The 22975-nt window shown below is 48.5% G+C and overlaps 1 protein-coding gene and 1 long non-coding RNA gene across 2 annotated transcripts in view; one reads left to right on the top strand and one right to left on the bottom strand.

Moving 5' to 3' along the window:
• LOC143767994 (uncharacterized) overlaps window positions 1-22975 on the top strand; it is a 688384-nt gene that overhangs the window by 566416 nt on the left and 98993 nt on the right. The gene's annotated exons all lie outside the window — the stretch shown is intronic.
• Window positions 15386-20433, bottom strand: LOC143768041 (uncharacterized). Its single transcript, XR_013213780.1, has 2 exons — window positions 20352-20433; window positions 15386-16577 (listed from the first exon to the last, which is right to left on the bottom strand). It is a non-coding gene; the product is annotated as an uncharacterized LOC143768041 (long non-coding RNA).

Here is a 22975-nt window from a genome sequence, read left to right as displayed (position 1 = left end):
AACTTGGAAGCCCTGAGGTGTGATGTAGTAGCGTGAATGACAGGGGAACCAAACTTCTGGTTCCTGGAGAGTCTGGCCTTGTAGGTGTGAAGGTTTCACGGGAAGAGGAGGTCTAGGGGCCTTTCCGGGCTGGGGAGTCTGCCATCTACACCGATTAAAACAAGCTCTTGGTCTGAAAATTGACATGACAAGGCTTGAGAGGGAGTGAGATTCCCATACAGGGTTAAAGGCGTATTGGAGTGTGAGACTGGACTTATGTACGATGGGAGGAGGGCAGAAGCTGGAATCTGTTACATAGGCCACTGATAAGGAACGTCCTTGTACTGCGGTGGGGGCTAGAGAGCGAGTAAGAATCGCTGCTGATGCAGAATGGGCTTTTTGTTACAATGAGAATCCCAGATCTTTAAACACTACCATAAGACGCCCATAGAACTTCTTGGCAGTCCAGGATATATTGGTGCCTTGGGGTCAAGGGACATAGGGCTTACAGTCGGGAGTAGAGGCTTAATTTCCTGGGGAGGGACCATATTATTTAACAGGGTGCCCCCCCCGTTCCAAATTTTTAATTGCTTGCTTTCCCGACACATTAATCTCAGTCACTTACTCAGTTCCTTCTAATACCACAAAACATCCAGTTTTTTTTTTTGTCATAGTAATAGACAACTTTCCTTTTTCAACATCCCAAAAATCAGAATTCACATCCTCTGTTGATCTTCAATTTGCTATATATCAACCACTCAACTTGAAACAGGTAAATCTTTTACCAATCTTTCAATTACACCGATAATCAAACAATCTCTTACAAATTTCCTTCTGAAACAAGGCACTATATTTCAACTATTGTTTAAACACAAATCTCCCAGCGCGTACTACACCAAGAAAATACAAATAGAGAGCAGCTACAGTATGTGCCCCCTCCATTCCAAGGACACAGAGATAAGAAAAATCATAGCATTCCTCAGCGCAGAAGGAAGAAAGCAATAGCGCAGTTCTATGCCCCCCTTCCTCTGGCACGCAGCACAGATAAGGAGAAGAGAGGAGAAATGACAAAGGAGTTGCGCAGCGGTCCGCTCCCCTCCTCCCATCTGGTACACAGCACTGATAAGAGCTCAGTATCTTCTACACAGAAACGGATTGCAGCAGTTTTCAGACTTCATTTCTACAAAACCTTCCTCTGTTCCTCCCTCTCCATCAACCTCTTTCCATCCTTCGTTCTTTAAGCCTCGCGCAACTCGCAGATGAGCTTGCGCTTGTTCTCACAATCCTTTATCCTTCAACATGCCTCTTTTGTTCTCTTAGATTGTGCCATGTATACGGCTGCAATCTCTCTGACTAAGGCAATCCTACATGCTTATACAACCTCTCAAAATTCTTGACTGCCTTCTTGCCCTCCCGTGACTCTACTATTGTCTTGACTTCCACAGCATCCTCATCTAACTTGTGGGGCACAGACTTCTTTTGCTTTAAGAGACGTAGCATGACTCCCAGAATACTATGTCCTTCTGCAGTAGGCCACTGGCGGCGATATCAACAGTGTGTTCTATAGCACGGAACTTCGCGTTCAACGTACTAGGAAAAGAGCCTCGTGCTCAATATTTCCTGTCCCTAACCTGAACAACAGTGATTAACAGACTATCCCGCCATGATATTCCAAACCGTTGGGAGGCGGTCTCCTAGTGAGACCCCTCCACAAAAATTCTGGTGGTCCTGTACGGGGACGTCTTAATTACCTGTTTCTGGTGGTCCTGTACGGGGACGTCTTAATTACCTACTTCTGGTGGTCCCATCTCGGGACGTCTTAATTACCTATTTCTGGTGGTCCCGTACGAGGACGTCTTAATTACCTATTTCTGGTGGTCCCGTAAAAGGACGTCTTAATTACCTGTTTGTACTCAAAATTCTGGTGGTCCCCCACTTGGGACGTCTTAATTACCTGTTAGTACAATATCACAGAGGCTGCGTCTCCTATCCCTTTCTCTAAGCCGCCCCACAATCTACAACTTGCTCAATCTTTCACTCCACTTCACTACTAGACAATAGTCACGGGTAGGGTGATTGAATGGCGTACAATGACTGGTGGAGGAGGTGTGGTGTATGCGAGGACACGCAGGATGCGACGTCTCTCAGTTGCTGGTTCAGAGCGTGGCACAGGATCGCGCTCGGTCTCACCACTCGACCGGTCACCCCTCGGATCCAAGGAGACCACAGACAAACCAATAACGGCTGAGACACTAGCAAGTGTGACACATACAGAGTATATGATCTCCACTTACCGTGTTTGGAGGGTGATCAGTCCTCGATGTCAGCCACTACAGGTGTCATCCATGGACATCCAGGGATGGGTCCAGGGGGTCTCGGATCGCTGTCCACGCCCCATGTTGGGCGCCAAATTGTCGGGGTCGTCACGACAATAACCCTCATTCACCAGTCATTCCAAATTAAAGTATGAGCCGAGCATCTGGTACCGGGTAAGAATGAGTCAGACAAGTTGCTGGTTCAATCTCAGTTGATGCCCGTGCGTCTACTAGTGTCGGCAACGATTACAGCAACTGAACCTTTATTTCCGATACACAATACTATATTGGGTTTTAGGGAAAGGAATGCAACAGGCGGGGTTTAAGCAGTATACGTCTAGTGTTCAGTCTTTCCTGATTTGTCCTGACGTCTCCTGGTGGATCCTCCTTTCTTCACATTCCTAAGTTTCGATTTCAGAAGAAATGATACTTGACTCGGACACGAAAGTAGAGCAAAGGTGAACACTAAGAGCCATTTTAAATACAATTACATTTGCAAGCAGGGGAAAACTTATTGTTTCACAGTATAAAATGTATAAAAGTACAAAAAGTATATAAAGAAAATATATTTTCACCTTGACAGAACGTCGAGCAGTTGTTGAGATGTTTTGTAGCAGACAATCAGGAGATGTAGTCGGAATATCTACCACTAGCTGAGTTTGCTCTTAATAATCATACGTCTTCTTCGGCTGGGTGTTCTCCTTTTTTTTGCTGTACAGGGGGGCATCCATCTTTTGGTACATTTTCAAAGATTGGGGCAACGCTGCCTGAGGAGGAGAGTTTTTCTGGAAATTTGGACAGAGTTTGGACCAATGTACACCATAATCTGAAAGAGGCAAATAGCAGGTCAAATAAATATTTTGACAAGAAAAAAAGGGAGGCGTTGTTTGCAGTTGGGGACATGGTCTGGTTGTCCTCTAGGAATCTGCATTTGAAGATCCCTTCTAAAAAACTGGGGCCTAAGTTTGTAAGACCCTTCAATGTGGTTCAGGTTGTCAACTCGGCAGCGGTGAGATTAGACATCTCCTCGTCCTGGTGAATTAATTCAATTTTTCATGTATCTTTACTGAAAAAAGATGACACACCAGATAAGAGGCGATGCCGACTGTTCCTCCATTTGATGAGGATGGCGAGTTTGAGATTTCACACATTTTAGATTCCAGGTGGCACAGAGGAAGGTTGCAGCATCTCGTGTCCTGGAAGGGTTTCGGTCCCGAGGATAATTCCTGGGTGAAAGCTGAGGATGTCTCAGCCTCAAGGCTGATTAAGGTTTTTTATAGGAGATTTTCGAATAAGGCTCAGCCAAGAGGATCTGGAGGATCTTTGCAAAAGGGGAGGTACTGTTACCATATATATATTCATACAACAGCCAAGATCAGTAAACCGTTTTCAACACTGTTATAGCAGATTGGTCTTTTGCCAAGGAATTGGCCCATGGATATGCCTTTAAACATCTGAGGGGGGTGAGAGGATTTGGCATGTAAAAAAAGAGTTTACCACAGTTCCCTTTCTGAAGACATCAGTCTGGAGAGCATTCATCTCATCTCTCTTGATGAGAACATCAATGAAATCAATTCCATTGCAATCATAATTATAGGTGAGATGAAGGTTCAAGTCATTTAGTTCAACTCATCAAAAAAGAAATTTAATTCAGTAAAAGTGCCTTTCTGAATAAAAAATCATCAATGAAGCGAGTCTGAAAGATAACACGTTCTATTGGTAAATGGGAATCCATCAAGAATAGCTCCTCCCACAGCCCCAGGAACAGGTTGACGTAAGAAGGGGCGCAGGCTGCCCCCTTTGCTGTGCCCTCGAGCTGTAGTTGGAAGACAAAATAAAATACAATTGTGGGAAAGAATGAACTCCAATAGTTGAATGATAAAAGCTGCTTGCTCTTTATCCTCATTCTTTATTTGTAAGAAGGAAACTGCTTGTAGGCCATCATGTTGACTGATACTCGTGTAGAGAGACATCATGTCTTCCTCTATATTCAATCCGTCAATTTTACAAAGTAAATCAGAGATGTCTTGTAAAAAAATGGGAAGATTTTCAACTTTATTTTAATTCGCTGTCAACATATTTACAAATATTTTTAACCAAGCCCCCCACCCCAGCGACAATTGGTTTATCTAGGGGAATGGCAGCACTTTAATGAATCTTTGGGGAACAACAAAGTGTTGGGACAACTGGGTCCAAGACAGCGAGTGCCTTAGTTCTTTGGAAATCTGTACATCCTGATGAGCATTGTCAAAAATTGTATATGATAATTTCTTATAACACAGTGGATCTGTGAGATGATGATAGGATTCAGTTTTCTAGATCTTCCATGGCCAGATCACAATGTTTCCCCCTTATCGGCCGGCTTATAGATATCAGATAGATTTTTACGTTGATCGTGACTATATCTTTCTTGATACATCAGATTGTCTTTATAAATGGAAAAAAAGCACCAAAGAAACTACCTTCACACAAGGCCAGTAAAAATACATATAAACTTTATTTAATCAACATGAAAATAATAATCAGTACTGGGTATCTACCAATAGCACAGGGAAATAGGTGGGCAACCCAGGTCAGGGCTCCATTGGTAGTGGTATCATAATACAAACCATAATATAACAATGCATATTACAATTGTGCAAGTGACCATGTACAGACATGCAAACAAGAAATAAATAAATAGTAATAATACAAGAGTATAACTCAATAATATAGTTACCAAATGAAGCGTTCCTGGGGGCCCCCCACCCCCAGATGGATTCGCTGAGGACTGTCGATCTGAAATGGGGTCACTTTGGGGGAGGGGGGGGGTCGCTGTTCTGGCAGCTTCACATTATTCCAAACAAATCTGCAATCCAGAAACCAAACAGTGATTCTTCCCTCTCGGAGCCACGGAAGCGAGATCTCCTGCGACATTCTGGGGGTCGCCTCATTCTCTAGAAATTACTTTATAAATTGTGCAGCGTCCTATAAGATATCCCTGCCCACAGCGCCCCCATCCAGCGAGTGTCTGAGAAAGGTCATTACACCGAAACGTCACGAAGTTCAGATCCAAGGAGCAAGATCACATTTATCATTGCTGCGCACTGTGTACGGCATCAATGGAGGGAGCAGCCGAGATTCTCTTATCACTGGGATCCCACTCCACTCGCTCCTCACACTCAGCAAGTATCCGCCCTGCGGCCTATATACCCGAAGCCTCACACACTGCTCCGCTCTGTGCGCAGCGTACACCCAGTACTACTGTTATATGCAGTCTGCTCCGTACGCACGGCTCCGCTCTGTGCGCAGCGTACACCCAGTACTACTGTTCTATGCAGTCTGCTCCGTACACACGGCTCCACTCTGTGCACAGCGTACACCCAGTACTTCTGTTATATACAGTCTGCTCCGTACACACGGCTCCGCTCTGTGCGCAGCGTACACCCAGTACTTCTGTTATATGCAGTCTGCTTCGTACACACGGCTCCACTCTGTGTGCAGCGTACACCCAGTACTACTGCTATATGCAGTCTGCTCCGTACACACGGCTCCGCTCTGTGAGCAGCGTACACCCAGCACTACTGTTATATGCAGTCTGCTCCATACACACGGCTCCGCTCTGTGCGCAGCGTACACCCAGTACTTGTTATATACAGTCTGCTCCGTACACACGGCTCCACTCTGTGCGCAGCGTACACCCAGTACTACTGTTATATGCAGTCTGCTCCGTACACACCGCTCCGCTCTGTGCGCAGCGTACACCCAGTACTTCTGTTATATGCAGTCTGCTCCGTACACACGGCTCCACTCTGTGCGCAGCGTACACCCAGTACTACTGTTCTATGCAGTCTGCTCCATACACACGGCTCCGCTCTGTGCGCAGCGTACACCCAGTACTACTGTTATATGCAGTCTGCTCCGTACACACGGCTCAGCTCTGTGCGCAGCGTACACCCAGTACTACTGTTATATGCAGTCTGCTCCGTACACACGGCTCCACTCTGTGCGCAGCCTACACCCAGTACTACTGTTATATGCAGTCTGCTCCGTACACACGGCTCCGCTCTGTGCGCAGCCTACACCCAGTACTACTGTTATATGCAGTCTGCTCCATACACACGGCTCCGCTCTGTGCGCAGCGTACACCCAGTACTACTGTTATATACAGTCTGCTCCGTACACACGGCTCCGCTCTGTGTGCAGCATACACCCAGTACTACTGTTATATGCAGTCTGCTCCGTACACACGGCTCCGCTCTGTGTGCAGCATACACCCAGTACTACTGTTATATGCAGTCTGCTCCGTACACACGGCTCCGCTCTGTGCGCAGCGTACACCCAGTACTACTGTTATATGCAGTCTGCTCCGTACACACGGCTCCGCTCTGTGCGCAGCGTACACCCAGTACTACTGTTATATGCAGTCTGCTCCGTACACACGGCTCCGCTCTGTGAGCAGCGTACACCCAGTACTACTGTTATATGCAGTCTGCTCCGTACACACGGCTCCGCTCTGTGCGCAGCGTACACCCAGTACTACTGTTATATACAGTCTGCTCCGTACACACGGCTCCGCTCTGTGTGCAGCATACACCCAGTACTACTGTTATATGCAGTCTGCTCCGTACACACGGCTCCGCTCTGTGCGCAGCGTACACCCAGTACTACTGTTATATGCAGTCTGCTCCGTACACACGGCTCCGCTCTGTGCGCAGCGTACACCCAGTACTACTGTTATATGCAGTCTGCTCCGTACACACGGCTCCGCTCTGTGAGCAGCATACACCCAGTACTACTGTTATATGCAGTCTGCTCCGTACACACGGCTCCGCTCTGTGAGCAGCGTACACCCAGTACTACTGTTATATGCAGTCTGCTCCATACACACGGCTCCGCTCTGTGCGCAGCGTACACCCAGTACTACTGTTATATGCAGTCTGCTCCGTACACACGGCTCCGCTCTGTGCGCAGCGTACACCCAGTACTACTGTTATATGCAGTCTGCTCCGTACACACGGCTCCGCTCTGTGCGCAGCGTACACCCAGTACTACTGTTATATGCAGTCTGCTCCGTACACACGGCTCCGCTCTGTGAGCAGCGTACACCCAGTACTACTGTTATATGCAGTCTGCTCCGTACACACGGCTCCGCTCTGTGCGCAGCGTACACCCAGTACTACTGTTATATACAGTCTGCTCCGTACACACGGCTCCGCTCTGTGTGCAGCATACACCCAGTACTACTGTTATATGCAGTCTGCTCCGTACACACGGCTCCGCTCTGTGCGCAGCGTACACCCAGTACTACTGTTATATGCAGTCTGCTCCGTACACACGGCTCCGCTCTGTGCGCAGCGTACACCCAGTACTACTGTTATATGCAGTCTGCTCCGTACACACGGCTCCGCTCTGTGAGCAGCATACACCCAGTACTACTGTTATATGCAGTCTGCTCCGTACACACGGCTCCGCTCTGTGAGCAGCGTACACCCAGTACTACTGTTATATGCAGTCTGCTCCATACACACGGCTCCGCTCTGTGCGCAGCGTACACCCAGTACTACTGTTATATGCAGTCTGCTCCGTACACACGGCTCCGCTCTGTGAGCAGCGTACACCCAGTACTACTGTTATATACAGTCTGCTCCGTACACACGGCTCCGCTCTGTGAGCAGCATACACCCAGTACTACTGTTATATGCAGTCTGCTCCGTACACACGGCTCCGCTCTGTGAGCAGCGTACACCCAGTACTACTGTTATATACAGTCTGCTCCGTACACACGGCTCCGCTCTGTGAGCACCGTACACCCAGTACTACTGATATATGCAGTCTGCTCCGTACACACGGCTCCGCTCTGTGAGCAGCGTACACCCAGTACTACTGTTATATACAGTCTGCTCCGTACACACGGCTCCGCTCTGTGAGCACCGTACACCCAGTACTACTGTTATATGCAGTCTGCTCCTCACAACTTGTACACACACGGCTCCGCTCCGTACACCCAGTACACACAACTCCGCTCCGTACACCTCACACCTCGTACACACACGGCTCCGCTCCGTCCACCCAGTACACACTGTAAACCCTCCTGACCCCACACATAAATTTCACCTCATCCAGCACCATGACAACCAGCACAGCAGAGTCCTGCATACACTGAGGCCCCTGATCATGTGACCCCTGACTCCTCCCCTCCTGTGACCTCATCACAGGTCCTGTGCGCACAGAGCAGCCATATATGTGGAGTGGGTTGAGCCTAGAGTGTATGGGCTCCTTCCAGGTGCCTGACTGCAGCCCATACACTCTAGCCGGCTCACTGTGAAGACACTAGACTGTATGGGCCCCTGTCAGGTATATATTATTGTAGATATAGACTGTACGGGCTCCTGTCAGGTATATATTATTGTAGATATAGACTGTACGGGCTCCTGTCAGGTATATATTATTGTAGATACAGACTGTACGGACTCCTGTCAGGTATATATTATTGTAGATATAGACTGTATGGGCTCCTGTCAGGTATGTATAAGTGGTGATATCAGAATGTGTGGGCCCCTGTCAGGTATATATTAGTGGTGATATCAGAATGTGTGGGCCCCTGTCAGGTATATATTAGTGATGATATCAGAATGTATGGGCCCCGTCAGGTATATATTAGTGATGATATCAGAATGTATGGGCCCCTGTCAGGTATATATTAGTGATGATATCAGAATGTATGGGCCCCTGTCAGGTATATATTAGTGATATCAGAATGTATGGACCCCCGTCAGGTATATATATATTAGTGATGATATCAGAATGTATGGGCCCCGTCAGGTATATATATTAGTGATATCAGAATGTATGGGCCCTGTCAGGTATATATTAGTGATGATATCAGAATGTATGGGCCCCTGTCAGGTATATATTATTGTAGGTATACACTGTATGGGCCCCTGTCAGGTATATATGCTGCGATTGTTCTCGTATGCTGATTTGGCATGAAAAAAATAATCACAGATGTGATCTGCCCCATAGATTAACACTGGTCCGAGTGCCATGCGATGCTTTCTCACATAGCGCTCATCCGTATTCTACGCTAGTGTGACCCCGGCCTTAAACGTATGAAGCGACACAGACCACCTGCAGTTCACCCACCATCAATATTTAAATTACAAGTTTTTCACCATTCCAAAAAATGCTAATTTTAACCTAGTTCCATAGGTTTCTTAAAGGGAACCTGTCACCAGGTTTTCCCCATATATAGTACCACCAGCACCTATATGCCCTTATACACACCCTTCTAGAGTGCTGTACCGTATATACTCGCGTATAAGCCGAATTTTTTTTGGGCAGAAAGAGACCCTCTCGGCTTATACTCGAGTCATTGTCGGCGGGGAAGCGGCGGCTGTCACATACTCACCTGCTCCTGGCATGGTCCCTGCATGTCCGATGGTCTCCGGGCAGCTCTTCCTGTGTTCAGCGGTCACGTGGTTCTGCTCATTAATGAATATGGACGCATAATGGTTAAGGCTATGTGCACACGTTGCAGATTTGCTTGAGGAAAATGTCTGCATGGTTAGTGCGTCTCTTAGCAGAAAACGCAGTGGAAATTCTGTACTTTTTTATGCGTTTCTGTAAATCGTGAGCGCTAAATAAAGATGTTAAAAAATAAATAAAGGAATTTGATGCATTTCCTTATTCAAACTCTTCACGAGATACCCTCATTAATATTAACTAAAGACACACACACACCCATGTAGGAGCATTAACATAATTAACCTACATATGCTGTAAAAAAAACAACTAAGAAACCTGCGTGAAATGCAATATGTTTATTTTTCAAAAAATAAAACCTGCATGGGCTCCCGCATAATTTTCATAACCAGCAGTGGGAAAGCTGACAGCTGATGTTACTATTCTGGAAAGGAGCCAATAACCATAAAGGTTCCCAGGCTATTAATATCAGCTCACAGCTGTTTGCTTAGCCTTTACTGGCTATTTTACAGGGGGACACAAAATATTGACATAAAATCCAACCACCAAATGCTAGGCAGACAGCTGTAGGCTGATATTTATAGCCTGTGAAGAGGCCATGGATATTGGCAGCCCCACAGGCTAAAAACCATCAGCTCTCAGCCGTCGCAGAAATGGCGCATCTTATACTTATATTCTGGCACTTAGCCTCGCTCTTCCCACTTGCCCTGTAGCAGAGGGGTTCATAATTGTGCGGTTGATGTCACCTTTTTATTGTCAAGTAATATCAAGCCCACAGGTTAGTAATGGAGAGGCATCTATCAGACATCTCTCCATTACTAAGCTGGCCTAATGTCACCTTACAATACAAAGGTGACATTAACCCCTTATTACCCCATATACCACGACAGGGCAGTGAGAAGACAGAGGCTGAGTGCCAGAATTGGCGCATCTTACAGATGCACCTTTTCTGGGGTGGCAATAACCATGGTCCCTCTCTAGGCTATAATATCTGTCCTCAGTCACTGGCTTTCCCTCTGTGGCACAGAAAATTGTGCGGGAGCCCACGCCAGTTTTTTCAGTGAAAACATTATTAAATACATACAGGCCCCAAATTTTACACACACACACACACACACTACTAACCGTATTAGTCACTGACCTATATAAGTCTAACTGTTCTGCAATGGTTTACTGTATGTAAACCATGTCTCCTATCCTGTCAGCCTCTGCAATAATTTAACAGAAGCCGACAAATTAATTATCAGCTATTCTGCTGTCCGTGTGATATATTATATATATATATATATATATATATATATATATATATATATATATATATATACACTCACTGGCCACTTTATTAGGTACACCATGCTAGTAACGGGTTGGACCCCCTTTTGCCTTCAGAACTGCCTCAATTCTTCGTGGCATAGATTCAACAAGGTGCTGGAAGCATTCCTCAGAGATTTTGGTCCATATTGACATGATGGCATCACACAGTTGCCGCAGATTTGTCGGCTGCACATCCCTGATGCGAATCTCCCGTTCCACCACATCCCTAAGATTTCATGTTGTTTACGCCAAATTCTGACCCTACCATCCGAATGTCGCAGCAGAAATCGAGACTCATCAGACCAAGCAACGTTTTTCCAATCTTCTACTGTCCAATTTCGATGAGCTTGTGCAAATTGTAGCCTCAGTTTCCTGTTCTTAGCTGAAAGGAGTGGTACCCGGTGTGGTCTTCTGCTGCTGTAGCCCATCTGCCTCAAAGTTCGACGCACTGTGCGTTCAGAGATGCTCTTAGGCCTACCTTGGTTGTAACGGGTGGCGATTTGAGTCACTGTTGCCTTTCTATCAGCTCGAACCAGTCTGCCCATTCTCCTCTGACCTCTGGCATCAACAAGGCATTTCCGCCCACAGAACTGCCGCTCACTGGATTTTTTTTTTTTTTCGGACCATTCTCTGTAAACCCTAGAGATGGTTGTGCGTGAAAATCCCAGTAGATCAGCAGTTTCTGAAATACTCAGACCAGCCCTTCTGGCACCAACAACCATGCCACGTTCAAAGGCATTCAAATCACCTTTCTTCCCCATACTGATGCTCGGTTTGAACTGCAGGAGATTGTCTTGACCATGTCTACATGCCTAAATGCACTGAGTTGCCGCCATGTGATTGGCTGATTAGAAATTAAGTGTTAACAAGAAGTTGGACAGGTGTACCTAATAAAGTGGCCAGTGAGTGTATATGTATATATATATATATACACACACACACATATACACACACACACACACACACACACATACATACACACACACATACATACACACAGACAGTACAGACCAAATGTTTAGACACCTCATAAAGATTTTTCTGTATTTTCATGACTATGAAAACTGTACATTCACACTGAAGGCATCAAAACTATGTGGAATTATATACTTAATAAAAGTGTAAGGCAACTGAAAATATGTCTTATATTCTAGGTTTTTCAAAGTAGCCACCTTTTGCTTTGATGACTGCTTTGCACACTCTTGGCAGTCTCTTGATGAGCTTCAAGAGGTAGTCACTGGGAATGGTCTTCCAACAATCTTGAAGGAGTTCCCAGAGATGATTAGCACTTGTTGGCCCTTTTTGCCTTCACTCTGCGGTCCAGCTCACCCCAAACCATCTCGATTGGGTTCAGGTCTGGTGACTGTGGAGGCCAGGTCATCTGGCATAGCACCCCATCACTCTCCTTCTTGGTCAAATAGTCCTTTTACTGCCTGGAGGTGTGTTTGGGTTATTGTCCTGTTGAAAAATAAATGATGGTCCAACTAAACGTAAACCGGATGGTATAGCATGCCGCTGCAAGATGCTGTGGTAGCCATGCTGGTTCAGTATGCCTTCAATTTTGAATAAATCCCCAACAGTGTCACCAGCAAAGCCCCCCCACACCATCACACCTCCTCCTCCATGCTTCACGGTGGAAACCAGGCATTTAGAGTCCATCCGTTCACATTTTCTGTGTACAAAGACACGGTGGTTGGAACCAAAGATCTAAAATTTGGACTCATCTGACCAAAGAACAGGTTTCCACTGGTCTAATGTCCATTCCTTGCGTTATTTAGCCCAAACAAGTCTCTTCTGCTTGTTGCTTGTCCTTAGCAGTGGTTTCCTAGAAGCTATTTTACCATGAAGGCCTGCTGCACAAAGTCTCCTCTTAAGGGCTTGTTTCCATTTGCGAGAAACACGTCCGTATCTCGCATGTGGAAACCAAGCTGTAGCACCGGCACTCCAGAGCGGAGCGTGCGGCCGCATAGGAACACATGGAGCTGCACGCTCCGCTTCAAAGTGCCGGCGCCACAGCTTGGTTTCCACATGCGAGATACGGATGTGTTTCTCGCAAATGGAAACAAGCCCTAACAGTTGTTGTAGAGATGTGTCTGCTGCTAGAACTCTGTGTGGCATTGACCTGGTCTCTAATCTGAGCTGCTGTTAACCTGCGATTTCTGAGGCTGGTGACTCGGATAAACTTATCCTCAGAAGCAGAGGTGACTCTTGGTATTCCTTTCCTGGGGCGGTCCTCATGTGAGCCAGTTTCTTAGTAGCGCTTGGTGGTTTTTCCCACTGCACTTGGGGACACTTTCAGTTTTCCCAATTTTTCGGACTGACTGACCTTCATTTCTTAAAGTAATGATGGCCACTCGTTTTTCTTTACTTAGCTGCTTTTTTCCTGCCATAATACAAATTCTAACAGTCTATTCAGTAGGACTATCAGCTGTGTATCCACCAGACTTCTGCACAACACAACTGATGGTCCCAAACCCATTTATAAGGCAAGAAATCCCACTTATTAAACCTGACAGGGCACACCTGTGAAGTGAAAATCATTCCCAGTGACTACCTCTTGCAGCTCATCAAGAGAATGCCAAGAGTGTGAAAAGCAGTCAAAGAAAAAGGTGGCTACTTTGAAGAACCTAGAATATAAGACATAACAAAAAAGTGTGAAACAACTGAAATTAAGTATATAATTCCACATGTGTTAATTCATAGTTTTGATGCCTTCAGTGTGAATGTACAATTTTCATAGTCATGAAAATACAGAAAAATCTTTAAGTGAGAAGGTGTGTCCAAACTTTTGGTCTGTAGTGTATCTTTAGATTTTATATACACCTATACTGTGTATATATCTATTGTATTGTAACCTGTCAGTGTGATTTTACTGTACACTGCACCTGAATTGTCGGCCTTTCAAAGGACACCGTTGCGTATTTCTCGCAAGTCACACTGATGGCCCGTGTGGTGCGAGTTTTTCTTGCACAAATAGACTTTCATTGGCGAGTCTCGGCTGATATACGGTGCAAATCACAGCATACTGCAATTTCACTCGCACATATAATACGGCCGTGAAAAAAAAGTGATGGGAGATTAACATTGGTTCGAGTGCTATGCGATTTTTTTCTCCCATAGCACTCGTCCGTATTCCTCTCTAGTGTGACTCCGGCCTTAAAGGGAAAATCATTAAAAATTTATATTTTTTAACATTTGTAAAATTTCTGATTTTTTACAAAATAAAGCAAAACATATCAACTCAAGTTTACCATTATCATAAAGTCTAATATGACACGAAAAAAAAAATTAATCTCAAAATCAATGGGATGTTGAAGCACTCCAGAGTTATTACTATATAAAGTGACACTGGTCAGATTTTACAAAAATGGCCCCGCCACAAAGGGGCTAAGAGCTAGTACATGTGAACATTGTTTCAAAAGTGGCTTACCTGTCTCAGGCAGGTTTCACACCAGCGTTCGGCAGCCTTCTTCCTCCATTAAGCCCCGCCCACTGCTGCGCCTCTTCCTTCAGCTCCGCCTACGTCTGCATGCGTCCCCTATCTAACATTGGGTACACAGGCATGCCTCATTTTGAAGATGCGCTGAACTGCGTCGAACGTAACATGTTGCATTTTATTGCAGTCGGCGCAGCGTTAAAACAACGCATGCGGAGGCATCCGCTTGGCCTGCGTACCCAATATTAAAGATAGAGTATGCAGGACGCATGCAGACGTAGACGGAACTGAATGAAGAGTTGTGGCAGTGAGCAGGGCTTAGGCTACTTTCACACTAGTCCGTCGGTACGGGCCGTCGCAAACCGTCGGCCAGTGTGTTTTATGTAGAACAATGTGGGCAGTGGAGGCAGTTGTACAACACATCCGTGGCCCATTGTAGGTTCTGGGGAGGAGGGGGCGGAGGTTCGGCCGCGCATGCGCGGTCGAAAATGGCAGACTCGACGCACAAAAAAAGTTATATGGAATGTTTTTTTGTGCCGACGGTCCGCCAAAACACGACGCATCTGTCGCACGACGGATGCGACGTGTGGCAATCCGTCCCAATGTGTTGCTAATGAAAGTCTATGGAGAAAAAACGCATCCTGTGGGCAACTTTGCAGGATGCGTTTTTTCTCCAAAACGACGCATTGAGACGTACAGCAAGCGACGTTAGTGTGAAAGTAGCCTTAACGGAGGAGGAAGGCTGCCATCCGAAGCCCTGCCGAACGCTGGTGTGAAACCAGCCTAAGGCTGTTATTATAGCACCTTCCATGTGTTACACAGATACATCATGGGCTTGTCCTGCCCTACGCATGAAATGAAAGGCGAAAATACAATGTGGAGACTTCATCAGAGCAATGTTTTATTTACATTCAGAACTGGTTTAAGAGGAACAAATGACCATTTCCCACAGAAATCTCAGACTTTTACTTATAGAAATACTGGATAAATATCATTTTACCATTAGATATAGAAACGTTTCCAATTTTATAAAACTGCATTTTTTTGCATTGAATAACTTTATGCCTTTGCTTGTTTCATTTTATGCATTTCTACAGTATTGTAAAACTGTAGTATGCTGTTGGTGCCTGCGGGCTGGACTGTCGGTTTGGTATGTGGCTCTGTTCCCCCCAGGCCTGCCTCCGCCGGTGTCTGAGGTTTTGGTGTCCCAGACCAGAGATCATAATACCGGCCTTGAATTGTGAAGGACACGGCAGCCGACCCTGAGAAACATCCAAGGTGGGAAAGCCCCATCATGTCGATGGAGAGTCTGCTAGATCCAGGCCTAGCTGACCAGTGCTGGTGGGTTCATGGATGCCAGGAGGGGGTTGGCCTAAAGGAAGGTCTCGTCTTTTCCTGGCGGGTCAGAGAGTTGTCCCGTCGGTTTATTGGACAGAACATTTCCAAAACAACCAAAATTGAACAGCAGATCTCTTGGGAGGCAGACTTTAGTCCTCTGTTGCAGAAGCGAAGTACTCTTGGCGTGCATGATTGTTCAGGGCACTGGCGGTGTGGACCGGCCACCAGAGAAGGCCTAGACCGAAGCCTGGATATTTTAAGAGCAGGGTCACAGGAGCCTCTGGAAAACATGGAGGCTGCATGAATAGGAAGGTTTCCTCAGGAGACGTCCATATTGCTCAGGGGCAAACTAGGACATACTTGTCCTGTCCTTTCCATTTTTTCTCTCTTTTTTTTTTTTTAAAGTAGCCCCCTCACTGCCTGGTAGGATATACCTGTCCTGAAGATCACACATCATTTTTCGCAGACCGATGATGAAGATGGGCATGGAATAACCTGAACGCAGACCTTTCGGTGGCTGGCACATAACGGATTCGTCTTCCCTCCCTACTCTATCTGGCTCTGGGGGGGCCAGAGGGTAGGGGGATTCGTGGCATGGACCGTCCTCTGGGGAACCACAAACACTCTTGATGTGTTAGGGCCTTGCCTCGTAGACCACAGATGATACGGTAGTGACAATTCTAGGTGGGAGATTAGAGTGACAATTCCACTGTCGCCCTCAAAAGCCGTATCTGAAAAAAAAAGAAAAAAGAAAAAGGAAAATCATTAATAAAAAAACCCCCAAAACCTAAGTCAGAAGCTGGGCTGGGGGGTCCAGACCTATGTCTGCCTCCTACTGACATTAAGCTAAAAAGGATTAGCTTCGTGCCAGTTGGTGGTGTGGCCTCCTCTACAGGGAAATACCTAAATTTTTTTTTTGCATAGCATAAGCAGCATACACTCATTTTTTTTGTGTACCCCAATGAAGCATTAGCCCCCCCCCCCACATCAAACAGATGGCCACACAGCATAACCTCACTCCCCCAGTCAGAAACCTCCACCTCACATTAACCAGCGGACCCCACAGGATAAATCCAAAGCCCACCAGACATTCCCTCCCCTCAAGCGTAAGTCCAAATATGACGCCCCCTGCCCCAACCATAAATCCCATCAGACACCCCCTCCAATCGAACGCCACCCCAGCTTAAACTCTCATCGGACGTCCAACCCCCACAAACCCCCATCGGACGTCCAACCCCCATCGGACGTCCAACCCCACCAGACGCGGAACCCCCCACCCAGCACAAACCCCCAGATGCAGACCCGCCACCCCGCACAAACCCCCATCGGACGTGGACCCCCCCACCCAGCACACACCCCCTTCGGACGTCCAACCCCCACAAACCCCCATCGGACGTCCAACACCCATCGGACGTGGACCCCCCAACCCAGCACACCCCCTTCGATGTCCACCCCCCACCCAGCTTAAACCCTCTTCAGCCCCCCCCCAAACCCAACCCATAAGCAGGTCGCCCCCCCCCAATAAAAGGGATCCCCCAGTAAGCAGCAGGTCACCCCCTAATAAAAGGGTTCCATCTGTAAGCAGCAGGTCGTCCCCAAATCCCACCACGGGATCCCCCCCAATAGCCAGCAGCAGGTCGCCTCCCCACATTCAACGACAAGCAGGTCGCCTCCCCACATTCAACGACAAGCAGGTCGCCTCCCCACATTCAACGACAAGCAGGTCGCCTCCCCACATTCAACGACAAGCAGGTTGCCCTCCCACATTCAACGACAAGCAGGTCGCCCTCAAATCTCACCACAGGGGTCCCCCAAATAGCCTGCAGCAGGTCACCCCTCACATGCAGGTCACCTCCCCACATCCCACCACAAGCAGGTCACCCCCACATCCCACCACAGGGGTCCCCCAATAGCTTGCAGCAGGTCTCCCCCCACATCCACCACAAGGGTCCCCCCCAATAGACAGCAGGTCACGCCCTCCCAAAACCCGACCACAAGCATGTCGCCCTCAAACCCCACCACCAGCCAGCAGCAGGTCGCCCCCACTAAAAGGGGTCCACCCCGTAAGCAGCACGTCACCTCCAAACCCCACCACAGAGGTCCCCCTCAATAGCCAGCAGGTCACCCCCAAACCCCACCACAGGGGCCCATCAATAGCCATCAGCAGGTCACCCCTCCACAAGCAGGTCGCCCACACTAAAAGGGGTCCCGCAACAAGCAGGTCGCCTCCCCAAACCCAACCATAAGCAGGTCACCCTCACTAAAAGGGGTCCCCCGCACGCAGGTCGCCCCCAAATCACACCACAGAGGTCCCCCCAATTGCCAGCAGCAGGTCCCCCCCCCCACAAGCAGGTCACCCCCAATAGCATGCAGCAGGTCGCCCCCCCCACAAGCAGGTCAGGGGTCCCCCAATAGCCTGCAGCCCCCCTCACACAAGCAGGTCGCCTACCACAGAAGTCCACCACAACAGCCAGCGGCAGTCCATCCCACAAAATCCCACAATAGCCAGCAGCAGGTCCCCCCAAAATCCCACCGCAGGGGTCCCCCACAATAGCCAGCAGCAGCGGAGCCCCCCCAAATCCCAAAACAGGGGTCCCCCACAATAGCCAGCAGCAGCGGAGCCCCCCCAAATCCCAAAACAGGGGTCCCCCACAATAGCCAGCAGCAGCGGAGCCCCCCCCCAAATCACACCGCAGGGGTCCCCCACAATAGCCAGCAGCAGCGGAGCCCCCCAAATCCCACCACAGGGGTCCCCCACAATAGCCAGCAGCAGCGGAGCCCCCCAAAATCCCACCGCAGGAATCCCCCACAATAGCCAGCAGCAGCGGAGCCCCCCAAAATCCCACCACAGGGGTCCCCCACAATAGCCAGCAGCAGCCGAACCCCCAAAATCCCACCGCAGGGGTCCCCCACAATAGCCAGCAGCAGCGGAGCCCCCCCAAATCCCACCACAGGGGTCCCCCCCAAATCACACCGCAGAGGTCCCCCACAATAGCCAGCAGCAGCGGAGCCCACCAAAACCCCACCGCAGGGGTCCCCCACAATAGCCAGCAGCAGCGGAGCCTCCCAAAATCCCACCGCAGGGATCCCCCACAATAGCCAGCAGCAGCGGAGCCCCCCAAAATCCCACCACAGGGGTCCCCCACAATAGCCAGCAGCAGCGGAGCCTCCCAAAATCCCACCGCAGGGGTCCCCCACAATAGCCAGCAGCAGCGGAGCCTCCCAAAATCCCACCGCAGGGGTCCCCCACAATAGCCAGCAGCAGCGGAGCCTCCCAAAATCCCACCGCAGGGGTCCCCCACAATAGCCAGCAGCAGCGGAGCCCCCCAAAATCCCACCGCAGGGATCCCCCACAATAGCCAGCAGCAGCGGAGCCCACCAAAACCCCACCGCAGGGGTCCCCCACAATAGCCAGCAGCAGCGGAGCCTCCCAAAATCCCACAGCAGGGATCCCCCACAATAGCCAGCAGCAGCGGAGACCCCCAAAATCCCACCACAGGGGTCCCCCACAATAGCCAGCAGCAGCGGAGCCTCCCAAAATCCCACCGCAGGGGTTCCCCACAATAGCCAGCAGCAGCGGAGCCTCCCAAAATCCCACCGCAGGGGTCCCCCACAATAGCCAGCAGCAGCGGAGCCCCGCAAAATCCCACCGCAGGGATCCCCCACAATAGCCAGCAGCAGCCGAGCCCCCCAAAATCCCACCGCAGGGGTCCCCCACAATAGCCAGCAGCAGCGGAGCCCCCCCAATCCCACCGCAGGGATCCCCCACAATAGCCAGCAGCAGCGGAGCCCCCCAAAAACCCACCGCAGGGGTCCCCCACAATAGCAAGCAGCAGCGGAGCCCCTCAAAATCCCACAGCAGGGGTCCCCCACAATAGCAAGCAGCAGCGGAGCCCACCAAAACCCCACAGCAGGGGTCCCCCACAATAGCCAGCAGCAGCGGAGCCTCCCAAAATCCCACCGCAGGGATCCCCCACAATAGCCAGCAGCAGCGGAGCCCCCCAAAATCCCACCACAGGGGTCCCCCACAATAGCCAGCAGCAGCAGAGCCTCCCAAAATCCCACCGCAGGGGTCCCCCACAATAGCCAGCAGCAGCAGAGCCTCCCAAAATCCCACCGCAGGGGTCCCCCACAATAGCCAGCAGCAGCCAAGCCCCCCAAAAACTACCGCAGGGGTCCCCCACAATAGCAAGCAGCAGCGGAGCCCCCCAAATCCCACCGCAGGGGTCCCCCACAATAGCCAGCAGCAGTGGAGCCCACCAAAATCCCACCACAGGGGTCCCCCCCAAATCACACTGCAGGGGTCCCCCACAATAGCCAGCAGCAGCAGAGCCCCCCCAAATCCCACCACAGGGGTCCCCCACAATAGCCAGCAGCAGTGAAGCCCCCCAAAATCCCACCACGGGTCACTCCCCACACAGACAAGTAGGTCGACCACCACAGGGCCTCCCCCCAATAGCGAATAGCGATGGGCAAGTAGCATTTTTCACCCTGAAACCACTGACCTCCATGGCGTCCACAAGCTGTCATGCTGCTTTCCTTTGTCGCCTCGGAGAACACGCCCCCTTCCGATAGGACACGCCCCCGGAAATGACGTCACACCTGGAAGGAGCCCATACACTCTAGCATTTACCATGTGGAGTGCGGCTCTGCGGGTGGAGGTAAGTGGAGATTCCCCATTACTGAGCGCCGGGGACATTAACCCCTTCTGCACTGAGACTCTTTTGAGGTTTTTGTGGCCACTTTATAAGAATCATAACATGTTTGCTCTGTTTCCTGTAATAGATACATAGGACCCAACTATGGAGGACAGGAAGTGAGGGAACAGATTGTCCTCCTAGTACAGGCCCCTTTCTTTGCCCCCACACAGTGTAATGCCCCTTATGTATAATACCCCTGTGACAGGATCACTGGCGCTGTCTGTGAGGGGAGACATGTGGCATGGAGATTGCTTTCCTCCGTGATCTAGAAACCCATAAGTTTCTCTTCAGCATTCTTTGTGCTGAAGGAGTTAAGCTGCCATGTTATGGGTGGGTTTTTAGGTGAGTAGGTAAGAGATGGGCAGGATGCCCACTCCCCATATCTCCGCCTCAGTGTGGCTGGGGAAATAAATGTCCAGCAGTTTTTTCCCTCTGGCTGAGTTGTGTGGAGGCAAGGAAGTCTCCATACTGAAGCTCCTGTGAGAGCTGCCACATGTGTTGTCCCAGAAGCTCTGGGCAGGACTTTGTATGAGCTGTTTATTTTTTCTTTGGAGCCAGAAAGGCTGTTTTTCTGTTACCATTTTGGGCTTTGGGTTCATGATGCTATAAACCACCCAGAACCCCATGTGTGCCTGTGTCTACCTTGAGGAGCAGCTAAGTGAGCCGACCTTCCACACCTCCCACACAGTATAATGTTCCCACAGTACCACCATCCCCCACACACAGTATAATGTTCCCACAGTACCACCATCCCCCACACATAGTATAATGTTCCCACAGTACCACCATCCCCCACATAGTATAATGTTCCCACAGTACCACCATCCCCCACACACAGTGTAATGTTCCCACAGTACCAACCCCCCACACAGTATAATGTTCCCACAGTACTGCCATCCCCCACATAGCATAATGTTCCCACAGTGCCACCATCCCCCACATAGCATAATGTTCCCACAGTGCCACCATCCCCCACACACAGTGTAATGTTCCCACAGTACCAACCCCCCACACAGTATAATGTTCCCACAGTGCCACCATCCCCCACATAGCATAATGTTCCCACAGTGCCGCCATCCCCCACACACAGTATAATGTTCCCACTGTGCCGCCATCCCACCACACACAGTATAATGTTCCCACAGTAACTCCATCCCCCACATAGTGTAATTTTCCCATAGTACCATTATCCCTCCACACAGTATAATGTTCCCACAGTACCACCATCCCCCACACACAGTGTAATGTTCCCACAGTGCCGCCATCCCCCACATAGTATAATGTTCCCACAGTACCTCCATCCCGCACAGTGTAATTTTCCCATAGTACCGTTATCCCTCCACACAGTTTAATGTTCCTACAGTACCACCATTCCTCCCACACAGTACAATGTTCCCATAGTGCCGCCATCCCCCACATAGTATAATGTTCCCACAGTACCATTATCCCTCCACACAGTATAATGCTCCAACAGTACCGCCATCCCCCACATAGTATAATGTTCCCACAGTACCATTATCCCTCCACACAGTATAATGTTCCCACAGTGCCGCCATCCCCCCACACACAGTATAATATTCCCACAGTACCACTATCCTCCACACACAGTATAATGTTCCAACAATACCGCCTTCCACACACACACAGTATAATGTTCCCACAGTACCACCATCCCCCACATAGTATAATGTTCCCACAGTACCATCATCCACCATGAACTATATGAATATTCCAATACAATTATGATCTTCTATACCCCAATATAATAATTACAATAAAATACAAAAATGCTGCAGACCTATAATGATCCAAAAAAACATGTGAAATAACAGCAAATGTAATAGTATGGGATTAGCTCGATCATGAGCCAATAAGACTGAAATCAAAGGTATGAGCAAAATGTAGAAAAATCGCAAAAAAGTGCAACGTGCTGAAGATCAATGGTCATAAGTAGATCCATTGATCACTTTTAATGCAAAAAATCTGTACCTTAAATTAAATGCACCTAAGACCAGACAGGTATTTTTGTATTTTATTGTAATTATTATATTGGGGTATAGAAGATCATAATTGTATTGGAATATTCATATAGTTCAGGTACTATGCAGTGTCTGCATTTTTAATTTCTGCCCATTGCTGCTTGTTTTTAATTTAGATTCCCTCTGTATTGATTGAATCCATTGCTAAATCAAATTTTTATGTATTTTTTTCTAATAAAATATTGTACATTTTATTATCTTGTGGATACCTCGTTTTTTCTCCTTCCCAGATGGAGAATTTGTTGAATTTATATACTAACTGAGACAAACAGTGTAACAATGAAGGATATTTATTATACACACACAAGTCTGCAATCTATAGCATACATATTTATACCTAAGCTGGCGACTATAAACATATATTTACAAATATACGGATATCACAACTCT

This window comes from Ranitomeya variabilis, chromosome 4 (assembly GCF_051348905.1).
Source record: "Ranitomeya variabilis isolate aRanVar5 chromosome 4, aRanVar5.hap1, whole genome shotgun sequence".
Lineage (NCBI taxonomy): Eukaryota > Metazoa > Chordata > Amphibia > Anura > Dendrobatidae > Ranitomeya > Ranitomeya variabilis.
This window is presented reverse-complemented; position numbering and strand designations above follow the sequence as displayed.